Genomic DNA, 13542 nt, shown 5'->3' on the forward strand with positions numbered 1-13542 from the left:
CACTAAAGAGCTTGCCATAACTAGTTTGTAAGAATATAAATGAGTGAGTAGGGTGATTATACCGCCGTGTATAGGAGTGAACCAATCACAAGATGAATACTAAATAAATCACCGGGAGAATACCAAAGGGCAAGAGACAACCATTTTTTCTCCCGAGGTTCACATGCTTGCCGGCACGCTAGTCCCCGTTGTGTCGACCAACACTTGGTGGTTCGGCGGCTAAGAGGTGTTGCACGAACCTCGTCCACACAATTGGACACCGCAAAAACCTACCCACAAGTGAGGTAACTCAATGATATGAGTAATCCACTACAGTTACCTTTTGGCTCTGCGCCGGGGAAGGCACAAGACCCCTCACAATCACCACGATCGGAGCCGGAGACAATCACCAACCTCCGCTCAACGATCCTCGCCGCTCCAAGCCGTCTAGGTGGCGGCAACCAACAAGAGTAACAAGTGAATCCCGCAGCGAAACACGAATGCCAAGTGCCACTAGATGCAATCACTCAAGCAATACGCTTGGATTCTCTCCCAATCTCACAATGATGATGAAACAATGATGAAGATGAGTGGGAGGGCTTTGGCTAAGCTCACAAGGTTGCTATGTTAATGCAAATGGCCAAGAGAGTGAGCTTGAGCCAGCCATGGGGCTTAAATAGAAGCCCCCATGAAATAGAGCCATTGTACCTCTTCACTGGGCACAACACGGGGTGACCGGACGCGTCGGTTATATCGACCAGATGCTCGCCACATGTCGCCTGCGTTCAACCTCAGTCACTTGATCTCAACGGTCAAGTGATGACCGGACGCAGCTGCTCAAACTGACCGGACGCAGCAACCCCAGCGTCCGGTCGTTTCCAGTAAGGTACCAGTCGTGATCGGACACGTCCGATCGGTCACGATCGGACTCAGCGTCAGCGTCTGGTCCTTCTCTAACTTTTCTGTGTCACCTACGTCACCGTATGTCAGCCTGACCGGACGCACCCTGTCAGCGTCCGATCACTTCCAGCGCCAGCGTCCGGTCGAAGACCGACGCCTGCACGCTCTCTGCAGCCACTGACCGGACACAGGACCCCAGCATCCGGTCACCACGTGACCAGTGTCCGGTCCACTCTATGAACCCCTGTCTTTTCTATATAGGGCGCAGGTGGCACCGTCGGACTGTCCGCACTCTACGGGCGGACACTCCGTCGGTGAAGTTTCTAACCCTTGCTCAAATGTGCCAACCACCAAGTGTATCACCTTGCGCACATGTGTTAGCATATTTTCACAAACATTTTCAAGGGTGTTAGCACTCCACTAGATCCTAAATGCATACGCAATGAGTTAGAGCATATAGTGGCACTTTGATAACCGTATTTCGATACGAGTTTCACCCCTCTTAATAGAATGGCTATCTAACCTAAATGTGATCACACTCGCTAAGTGTCTTGATCACGGAAACAAAATGGCTCCTACTATTTATACCTTTGCCTTGAGCCTTTTGTTTTTCTCTTTCTTCTTTTCCAAGTTCAAGCATTTGATCATCACCATGCCATCACCATCGTCATGATCTTCGCCATTGCTTCATCACTTGGAGTAGTGCTACCTATCTCATAATTACTTTGATAAACTAGGTTAGCACTTAGGGTTTCATCAATTAACCAAAACCAAACTAGAGCTTTCAGTTACCCACGAGCGGTTTGGTGGTTTGGGCCTCAAAACCACTGGCGGAGGGTTTCACGAGTTTGTCCTCAAAACACTATGTAATAAAGCCACATATCCACCACCTCACCACATACACGACCAGTAAGGCGCGTTTGTTGTAGTACCACTACAGACGCGCCTTCCTAATGCGCGTCTGTAGTAAGTCGCCGATGGGGGTCGCCGGTTCTGCGAGGTCAACACGCGTCTGTAATAAGCGCTTACTGTAGACGCGTGTTGGTAAAAGGCATCTGAGATAAACCTAGAGACGCGTGTATGTAAAAAGTGTTTGTATCTGCAGCAATTATTACAGACGCGTGTTGTGATTTCTGAGTCTCGGATAATGGGATCGAACGCTACGGATGCGCGTACGTGACACACGTCTGTAGTAAGATCTCTTATTGTAGATGCGTATGTTGTTGCAGACACGTGTTTCCAACACGCGTCTTGAGTAATCCTACTTGTAGCAGACGCATCCTCCTCTATACGTGTCTGTACTTTGTGGCAGACGTGTGTTCCATACGTGCGCCTGTAGCACTTGGCCTACGTACTTAGCCATTGGCACGTGCTAATGGGCAGAGGGAGGTACTTGGCATGTACAGAACATAGCGGGCGGTGGCTCTTGCATGGCTTTGAGGAGGGCGGGTGGAGTTGCCGGGCGGAGTTGCGCTCCGCGCACGTAGGCGGGCGGCGAAAGGAGGGGCACGCTGCTGTGGCGGGCGACAGGCCAGAGGGGCTCGCTGCTGTAGTGGGCGGTGGTGGGTGGCCTTAGGGCTACGCCACATAGGCGGCCAGGCGTAGGTGAGCAAGTCTTAAGCTCAAGCCGTCGACGCTCCTCTCTTTCCCTCTTCTCTGGCGGAGCACTGCCACGTCGCTCGACGGTGAAATTTGTTGCCGTTATTCCATCTTGTACCAATTTCCACGTTCCCAGCTCCGCCTAGTTCTTGCGGTCCTCCTCGAACCACAGTAGCCACCTCTCGCCGCTGCAATCGCCTTTGGCGTCGGTTGCCGCCGCGACCGTGTCACCATGGCCACCATGGGCAGCTCATCGTGGCCAGCTCATTTTGGTGCTCCTCTGGTGATCCCATTTATGGTTTTAGCTCTCATGCGACTCCGTGATGCTCATCGGCTCCATTCTTTTACCTCTACCACGCAGGTCGCGGCGAAACGACGACCTCACCACCAGTTCGCGTCGCCGCACTCGCCATCACCGCCGGCCATCTAGCTCCACCTCGTCCCCAGTTCAACCAAGCAGCGCATCGACATCGCGGTGAGCTGCTGATGCTGCCTGAGCCCTTAGACTAACCTATACCATGTTGTATATGCCAGAGCACCACCGCGCCGCCATTCTGTGTCCGCCGCACCGCCATGGCTATGGTCGAGCTCGAATCTGACTCTAACTCATTCCTCTTTGCAGTGTACTTGTGGGGGATAGACCCCCTATACCCTCATGGGTATACATGGGCCGCACCACCGGAGGTAGCCCGGCCCGCAAGATCAAGTTGTACATCGCAAGGCTACAGGCTGTACTAGATATTATAATAGTACCAAATTGGATACTTTACTTGTAACCTTGTCTCTTCGGAGTATATAAGGAGAGACAAGGGTCCCCTAGAGGACAGAGCAAAAGAGATCATACAGTATACATCTCAATACAATACACCAAAGACACAGGACGTAGGGTATTACGTCGACCAGACGGCCCGAACCTGTCTAAATCGCTGTCTCTGCGCCTTGTGTCACCATCTGGTTCCTGATTACACGCATCCTACCGATAATCTACCACCACGGGCACCCCCCTCGGTGGACTGCCGACCATATTTCGTCGACAGTGGCGCGCCAGGTAGGGGATCCCCTTTAGGGGATCGTGCGCGCTGATCTATGGCGAACCAGATGGCGTACCTCAGGATCAACCGGCGACGGCCTCGTCGTCAACCACAGCTGCACCTGGCGACAACCGCAGCAGCCTGTGCCAGATTCGATCAAGAGTCTCCCAGCGAAGCCGGAAGAAATCCATCTACGTGCCGCGTGGCCGCCATCAAAGCCTCGACGGGGTCAATCGGCCATGCCAGCTAAAAATATTCAGCATATCTGAGACTTGCATGTCCACATGCATGCACGGTTATGGGCCATGCAACAATGGAGTGCGTATACATGTATACTAATTTCCTTGTCTATGCCCTTAAAGACTCGACGTCAACCCGGATCGAGAAGCACCAAATAGCGGCAATCGTCGGGCCACGGTGGCGACTCGTCGATCCACATCGACGGCACTCCCTCATTGACAGCTCGTCGCGGCTCCCACCGCCGGAACACCAAGCTTTGGCCAATATATGTTGATCTGCCAAATCGCATACCCGAGCGAAAGCAGATGCATCAATCAACCAACGGTGCCAACGGCAACTCGCGGTCTCGTGATGACGTCCTTCGCCAGACCACGACGATCAAATCCCGATGTGCCTAAGTGCAACTCGCAGCAGCACCTCAGGCGTGCGGCGGCGTCCCGTATTCGAGGGCGTGACTCCAGCCTTGTCCGGATCGGCCCTACTCCACCCGTCTCGAGGTACCGACTACCCGGTTTCGACGACACGCAGAGCCGCACGTGCAGAAGAATCCTACTCTGATCTGCTTGGACTTGCATGATGACTGATCGCCACCACAATTATCGACGCCTGCCAAAGAGGAGAATCTCGACCGAGTGCACGTCGATCGCAACACATCAGCAAGGACGCGTGATCTACCCAAGCCATGCAAAGCTAACAAGATACGTAGCATGTATATACGTATATACATCTGCACGAAAGGAAGCAAAGCAGTTACACGTGAGGTCTACTTGCACGTATCCATCATCATGGAGCCAAACACGACGACTCCAACAGCAAGCCACGCCGAGCCACAGAGCGAGCCGCCGAGCTCCGACCACGTCCTGAGCGGCTCCGCCGGGCTCCGACCACGTCGACCGTGACCACGTCGATCTCGTCCCGAGCAGCTCCGCCGAGCTCCGACCACGTCGACCGCGACCACGTCGACCACGTCCCGAGCAGCTCCGCCGAGCTCCGACCACCTCGACCGCAAGACTACGTCGCAATGATGATCGCCGCGAAGAACGGCGCTACGACAATCGCGACCACAGTCATGACGACAGGTCGAAAAGCTCGAGGACCGGACAACTTCATCGCCAACGACACGTCAAGCCATCTCTCGAACATCGCAACACGCCGACTACTCCCACCGGCCGTCAATAAAGCTAAGTATTATTTTTAATTGAAAATTTCTTCGATCATCGTACACCTCCGCCGACCACCCTTAGGGTGCGCTCCGCGTCGAATTTTCTCCATACATACAGTCCAAAACATGTATAAGTTTTTACAATGGTTCGCCGATACATTTTCCTTCCTGCTTGAGAATCCCAGAGCCGGCACTGTCTCCGGCTCCACCCCACGCGTGCATGAGAGTCCGCCCTCTGCGCTACGGGTAGTTGGCAGTCGCTCCCTGGTAACACTAGCACTCTACGCGCGGCAGCGTTCCGTACCTCGCGCTACGAGATGTTGGTCAGCCCAGGGCTGGCGCATTCTTCAGGACAGGTTAATACATCGCGCTACACCTCTACATAACAAAAGGGCTAAAAACAGCTAATGTTATTTTTCGAATATTACACCAAGTATAATTCATCGCCAACCGAACACCAAGGGTTTACTTCACCTCCTATAGAGAGGTCGATATATTTCGTACATCATCATGTACTACCGCTCTCCGTGTTTATTTTTCAGGAACACAGTTCGGTCAGCGAGCTCATGCTTCGGGGTTCGCTAAGACCACTACGGTGCTCGAGGACTCTGGCCAGACCACGCTCGTGCTCGGGGACTCTGGCCAGACCACGCTCGTGCTCGGGGACTCTGGCTAGACCACGTTCGTGCTCGGAGACTCTGGCCAGACCATGCTTGTGCTTGGGGACTCGCCAGACCACTCTCCGACCACAGCTCGGGGACTTCGTCGCTCGCTCCTCGACCTGTGCTCGGGGACAGCCTCGATCACTCTCCGACCGCGGCTCAGGGATTTCGTCGCTTGCTCCTCGACCTGTGCTCGGGGACTGCCTCGATCACCCTCCGACCACGGCTCGGGGACTTCGTCGCTCGCTCCTCGACCTGTGCTCGGGGACTACCTCGATCACTCTCCGACCGCGGCTCGGGGACAGCCTTGATCACTCTCCGACCACGGCTCGGGGACTTCGTCATTCGCTCCTCGACCTATGCTCGGGGACTGCCTCGACCACTCTCCGACCACGGCTCGGGGACTTTGCGTCTCGACTACATGCGACAGGCAACTCGCATACAGTTGGGGATATTTTTTCGCACTTAGACCTTACTACAAGGCTCATACCTCGCCTTCCAGCAAGCTCGGGGACTACATCGGTACGATGCACCTGCCGGTGCATCTCGTATCGCCTGAACGACGATTGGGTTCTCAACTTAACTGGGAATTCTTTTTAGACCCTGGCACCACGTGACTACGTCACCTACTACCAGGCTCGGGGACTAAGTGGGCACACTTCACCTTGTGGTGAATGTGCTCAATCTGATGATCAAAGACGCTACGCTTCAAGACGCACTTACATTTCTTTTCAGAAATACAAGTGGGCACACTTCGGGGGAAATATTTTTCAAATTTTATCTTGAGCCCCTTACATCCTTCTGGCAAGCTCAAGACGGCGCTACTCGAAGGATACAAGGCGCTCGGGGACTAGCTGTGGGGGATAGACCCCCTATACCCTCATGGGTATACATGGGCCGCACCACCGGAGGTAGCCCGGCCCGCAAGATCAAGTTGTACATCGCAAGGCTACAGGCTGTACTAGATATTATAATAGTACCAAATTGGATACTTTACTTGTAACCTTGTCTCTTCGGAGTATATAAGGAGAGACAAGGGTCCCCTAGAGGACAGAGCAAAAGAGATCATACAGTATACATCTCAATACAATACACCAAAGACACAGGACGTAGGGTATTACGTCGACCAGACGGCCCGAACCTGTCTAAATCGCTGTCTCTGCGCCTTGTGTCACCATCTGGTTCCTGATTACACGCATCCTACCGATAATCTACCACCACGGGCACCCCCCTCGGTGGACTGCCGACCATATTTCGTCGACAGTACTCAATCAGGTGTGCTCCAACCATGTGCTTCTCTGTGAATAGTGGTGAACTTGTGTGAAACTTGCAATGTGAACTAAGTCTACTAAAAAATGTCATTTTTATTACTAAAGCATTGATGAATTTGCTTATATTCCTCCATTTTCACTCCGGCCATTGACAAACTAGCAACAATATATATGTAATATATTAATATATACATAGATGCATTTCCAGCCAAAGTATATATGTGGCAGATCGAGTTTGCATCGATTACATCATCACCAAAAGTTAACACAGAGTTTACATTCACATAGAGTTTCATCAGCACAGAGTTAACATAGCATCACATCATCATTAGTTGTTCGCCGATGGCGGAGGCATGACACCCTATAACTTGCTCTGAAGGTCATGCACATTCTGAACCACAGATGCCAGTTGGTCAACAAGGTCGTCCAGGTTCTTCTTTAGACGCTTCTCCTTCTCTTCGTTCTTAGCCTTCTCTTTCTTGAGTTCGTCAACACTCCGCTGAAGACCGCATATGCTCTTCATGATGGGTTTCAGAGCTGCGTCTAGGGCCTTGTGCATGGTACTTAGAGGGAGTTGATAAGATTGAACCTATATGCACATAGAAACAATTATAGGAACATAAATCAAAATCTAGCATAAATCTAGATACTGTGACAAAAAACCTACATATAAATTTCATTCGCATTCGTATAAGTTTCATTATCCTGCATACATATCAGAATCATATAAGTTTCATATAATCAATTATAGGCTACAAAGTCCATGACCTTGTGAACTCTAGAATCATAGCTAATTAGAAAAATAAAACATCTAGTTGCTGCTAACAATGCACATAAAGACTTAGAGCGGCCTCAAAGAGATGAAACCCAATCTACTCAAATCACAATGCTGAAATATTGATGTGGCACCATCAAAATTATTCACAAGATTAAAATCTTTGATCTATAATAAACATCTAGATAAAGCAATTTACTCAAAGCACAATGCTGCTGCAAAATACAATATATGACAGTTTACATTGCTTATAAAAAAACTTGAGTTGCATCTACATTTATTCTACACTAAGTTAATTTCTCTGCTCCATCTGGGTCCGGGATGAGAGAACGGCATGAGCCAAATTATTTTAGCAACAAACTCATCCAATTCAGAGGCTACCAACAAAACTATCATGAAATTAAGAAAGAAAACCTACATATAAGCAGTTGTAATCTACAGAGTGTGCATTACATGGCCATGGGTGGAGCTTGAACTGCCGACTTTGCCGCAGTTGACGCCGTCGCGAAGCCATAAATGGCACGTCCTGGCTCCTCCCTCCAAGTAGTGGTCGCACATCTTGGTGGACGTTGCCCTCAGTGCCGCAGATGAGGAAGAAGGCGCAGCTGCCGCCGCCGCTTGCGTGGCCTTCCTCTCCTTCCTTCTCGCCTCCATGGGTTCTCCTTTCTCCTCCCTATCTGAGTCCACCGTGAGCACCACCACCGGCTTCTTGCCCGCTGCCCTTGAGGCCACGACTGAGGAAGAGGGCATGTCTAGCCTAGCATTCTTCTTCACCGCCACCAGCTACTTCTCCTTCATCAACGCCGCTAGGTGCTTCTCCTTCCTAGTGATGACGGCAACCTTCTTCTTCAACCCCGGCGGGGTGGCCGGGACGGCCTTCTTCTTCAAGGCCAGTGTCTTTTTGAACCCCGACGGGAGGCTAACCTCCTCCTTCACCACTACCGAGGACGAGGAACGGTGGGCGAACCTCCCCGTCTTCTTGTCCCTTAGGTTGTGCCGCCTCTCTAGCCACGTCATCTTCAATGGCGGTGGCTGCGCGTATGGATGCGGCGGCGGGCCAAGGAGGCGAGAGGAGTGGAGGCGGCTGCGCACACGGCGGGGAAGGCGAGAGAGGAGTGGAGAGACGAGAGGCCAGAGTCAATGCAAGGGCTACGCGCATGGCGAGAAAGGCGAGAGAGGAGTGGAGAGATGAGAAGCCAGAATGAATGCCACTATGCCAGAGTGGCAGTTCCAATGCTTTGAACTGCCATTACTCTCTCGGTTGGCGAACGGCGATGATGGGTTACTCAATTGGCTTACTACAGACAATTGTTAATAACACGGGTCTGAAGTAGGAGCCTAACAGGATAGCCCCACCGCCACCCTGTTTAATGTATTGGAAACATTTTAAAAACAAACACCGCTCCCTGTTTGAACTTACGAATGTAGTGCAATGGTTAACTCACGGGGTAGTGGGCCTGAAGGTCTCAGGATCGATTCTCACAGGGGTACAAATTTTTTGCCTTTTATTTTTCTACTATAGACGTGTTTTTACAACACGCGTTTGTAACATGAAATCTTTTCTGGATGAATGCTTAGTTTGGTTGACAAGATGATTTCAAATCTAGAAGTTGTCAACTAAAAAGTTTCATAACTTTTCAAGATCTGCAACTTTTATTTTGGTAGTTTCTCCATCTGAGGTCATTTAAAAAATTCAAATTTCAAATTTCAAATTTTTGGAAATTTAAACTTAGTTTTCCATGACAAGATGATTTCAAATGAAAAAGTTGTCAACTACAAAGTTTCTTGGCTTTTTGAGATGTACATCTTTTATTTTTGTTCTTTCTCCATCCGTGATCGTTTGAAAAATTCAGCGTCTATTTGTAGAGGCGGCTCAATAGAGTAGTGTACTGGAACATCACAAACACCATCACAAACTGCAATATAACATGAATTACAACTAAAACATCTCAGATTTTCATCACATATACTTAGGATCGAACATCTTCCATTACCAAAAGCAAAAGTGTTTTGATCATGCAAACATCCAGATATATATACATATGAACACTAGCTACTCATGCCCACTTGCATTCACTGAAGAACCTAAGACACTCATGATAGATCCTACACTCCTCGCTGTAGAACAGGGCCCATGTCTCCCATGCTTCGTCAACCCCAGCGATGTCACCGTAGACTCCACCTCGGCACTAATGCTTGTCCTGGCGAGGCACCGGAGAGGCCAGAAGAGGCAGAGTAGGCCTCGTTGCACGGCATGGCAGCACCAAGTCGTCCTGCAACACCACCCTTATAACTCGGCGGTGCTGTGCACAGGTCTGGTTCTTCCACGACGCATTCTTCGCCGCTGGGCCCTCTTTGTCACCTTCCAACTTCCGTAGCAACCGCTGGCTAGTGGCATCGTTGGCGGCACCGCTGTTGGACCTATAGAGTGCAAGAGAGAAAACATTGGTAGCCAAGTCATGGTCTGACTCGGTGGTGCGCTCCAGCATGTCGAGCCACGGTGTGATGGTGCCGTGGTCTTCCTTGAAGATGGTAGACATCCCTGCTTTGAAGCAGGCCTCCATGTGGCCGACACTGGTGAGCTTGGTGATGAGGTTCGCGTGATACTCCCATGAGTATTAGGGCTCCCATGCCGCACGGTTCAGCACCAGCTCTAGTGGGATGCTCCATCCCATGTAGGGGGTGCCGCACGCCCTTCGCATCTACGAGCACGTCCTCCATGGGATCCGCTGTGGCCTTGGCGACGCGACTCACAACCTGAGCAACCAACTCCATCAGAAGCTTCTCCATCAGGCATCAGCGGCGGGGGGTCGACTTGAAGGCAGATCGAGATCAAGCTGAGCGTGCTGGGGAGAGGTGGATCATCGGGGAGCAATGCAAAAGGTGAGTTTCTTGAATGAAGGTGGAGAGGTGGAGCGGGGAGAGGTGGGATTTTATGAGCACGTTGTTCTTGAAGTTTTCGCTTGGCCACGGGAATGGCGAACATCGTAGCGGTGTGAATGGGGTAAACCGCGTAAACACGTCTGTAGCATAACTGCTGGCTCATTAATTTATATTGTAATCTGATTCAATTAGATTAATTAAGGAATAAAACATTCCAGCCTTCACATTCACAAGTGAGCAAATTTGGACTAATTTCATTTGCATTGTCACTATGTTCACTCATCATTTCAGTTGCATTCAATGCAAATTTGGACAAATTTCAGTTGCATTGTCACTATGTTCACTTATCATTTTAGTTGCATTCAAAATCTACACATAACAAATTTGGACACCAAATTTCATACATCCATTCATTTCATTCATTCAATCAATGCAATGCGGATTACTTCATTACAGCCTACATTAGAACACATCCAAGGACAACACAGACAACACACACAATAAACATGTTCATCTTCCACTTTAAATTCTCCAGCTTCTGCTCCAAGTTTTTCTTCTTGGTGTCACCATTTGGACTGTCCACTAAACCTTCTTCTTCATCTAGCAGCTCTACCCAATTCAAAGGGCGAACAATTATGATGCCACGATCCTTGAACTGCTAGAAGTACTCCTTTTCAAATCGATAGTAACCACAAAGCTTAGGAAACTGAAAACAGCCACAAATTAGAACCCTAACTATGCAAATTGGGGGGATAACCCTACAAAGAACTCATCCCATTCCTAGCACACTTGAAGTAGAGTCGGTCGTGGTTGTCACCATTCTTCTTGGTCCTTCCCTCCACCACCTGAGCAAGACCGCAATCCGGGCAAGGGATCAGTGGGAACCCACTAAGCTCACCAACTAAATCCGGAACAACGTTGTGCCTGGATCCAATGCGGGGGCTGTGGGCACCTTGAAGCCTACTCCTTGCTCGTCCACCTCTAGACGACATCACAAAATGAGACATCGTGTCTTGAGCTGGGAGAAGGGATAGAGGGCTTGGTGATGACGGCGGTGGAGGAAGGCAATGAGAAGAAGTGAGGCAGACAGAGTGAGGCAGAGACAGAGGGAGACGAAGGCAGATATATATTTAATTTGGTCCAATCTTGCTATAGACGTGTGTTAATAACGTGAGTCTATAGTACTTTGCCTACGTACTTAGCCGTTGGCATGTGCTAACGGCCAGAGGGAGTGGCATGCGTACTTAGCGCGTACGAAACATGATAGGCAGTGGCCATTGTCGCATGCCTCTCATGCGAGCGGCACCGGCCATTGTCATGCATGGTGCAGGCTTGCTACTTTGAGGCACACGGGTGGCGACCGGAATTGTGTGGTGCTCCCATAGGTGGAGGTGCAGCGCACATCCGCCCGGCGGCCGAAGGGGCGCACTGCTGTGGTGAGGAGCAGGCCATGGGGCGCGCTGCAGCAGCATGCGATGGTGGGTGGCCGTAGGGCCTTATCGAACTATAGGTAAGCTCGAGCTGCCGGCGCTCCTCTCTTTCCCTCTTCTCTCCCAAAGCACCACTGCGCCACTCGATGGAAAAATTTGTCGTCGTCGTTCCATCTTCTCCCAATTTCCTGTGCTCCCAGCTCCACCTAGTTCTTGCGGTCCTCCTTGAACTGTTGTAGCCACCTCTCGTCATCGCAATTGCCCTCGGTGTTGGTTGCCGCCACGGCCGTGCCACCATGGCTGCCATGGGTAGCTCGTCGTGGCCAACTCATTCCAATGCTCCTCTGGTGATCTCGTTTATTGTTTTTGCTCTCCTGCAACTCTGTGATGCTCATCGGCTCCATTCTTTTACCTCTATGGCGTAGGTCATGCCAAAACAGTGACCTCACCACCAGTTCACGTGCCATCACCGCCTGAGCCCTTTGACTAACCAAGAGCGCATCAACATCGCGGTGAGCTGTCAATGCTGCCTGAGCCCTTCAACTAACCTCTACCATGTTGTATCGACCAGAGCACTGCTGCGCTGCCATTCTATGTCCGCCGTACTGCCATGGCTATGATTGAGCTCGAGTCTAACTCTAACTCGTTCCTCTCTATAGTGTACTCGATCTGGCGTGCTCCGACCGTGCTTCGCCATCTCGAACTGCAGGGGATCACCAGCATGCTTTGCTCTTCGGCCTCCTATTCTCTGGTGTGTGCTTCTTTTGTAGACTATGGAGGATCGAGTCCACTGGAGTATCTTCAGAACCATACTTGTAATGAGTACATGGAAGGACTAAAACATTTCCTAGCTGTTGCAGAGGCAGATATGAAGAATGGACATAAGTCATCTATGTTGTGCCCATGTGTTGACTATAAGAATGAGAAGCAGTACTTGAATCAGTTATCAGTCCATGCCCACCTAATTCTTTGAGGATTCATGGATGACTACAGATGCTAGAACAAACATGGAGAAGAAGGTGTCAATGAGTGAGATGGTGAGGAAGGCCTTCATGAAACTTGTGCCGGTGGCAATGAGGAAGCACCGTTTGGCAATGAGGAACTATGTGATGATGATGCAGTAGAGATTGCTGCCAGCCCTGTCCCTACGGTTGAGAATCTAGAGGAGATGGTGCGTGATGCCTTTGGCTTTGTTGAGTACACTGGTTCAGAGTTCAAGAAGCAGAAGCAGCTGTTCGAAGATATGAAGACACCACTCTATCCGAGTTGCAATGAGAGGTATACCAAGTTGTCAGCTTCACTAAAGCTTCTCTAACTGAAGGTGGCACATCACTAGACTGACAAGGGCTTCAGAGAATTGCTAGAAGTGCTCGGAGATGTGTTTCCTGAGGGGAATCAAATACCCAGGACTACATATGAGGCCAAGAAGATTGTTTGTCCAATGGGATTGAAGTTCAAGAAAATTCATGCTTGCAAGAAAAACTGCATCATGTTTCGTGGTGACAATGCAGCCCTCACTGAATGCCCCAAGTGTGGGACCTCTCATTGCAAGCAAAGAACTGACGAGGGTGATGACAGCGAGGAGATGCACTGTAGAGTTCCTAGGAAGG

This window comes from Miscanthus floridulus, chromosome 18 (assembly GCF_019320115.1).
Source record: "Miscanthus floridulus cultivar M001 chromosome 18, ASM1932011v1, whole genome shotgun sequence".
In the NCBI taxonomy this organism is placed as follows: Eukaryota; Viridiplantae; Streptophyta; class Magnoliopsida; order Poales; family Poaceae; genus Miscanthus; species Miscanthus floridulus.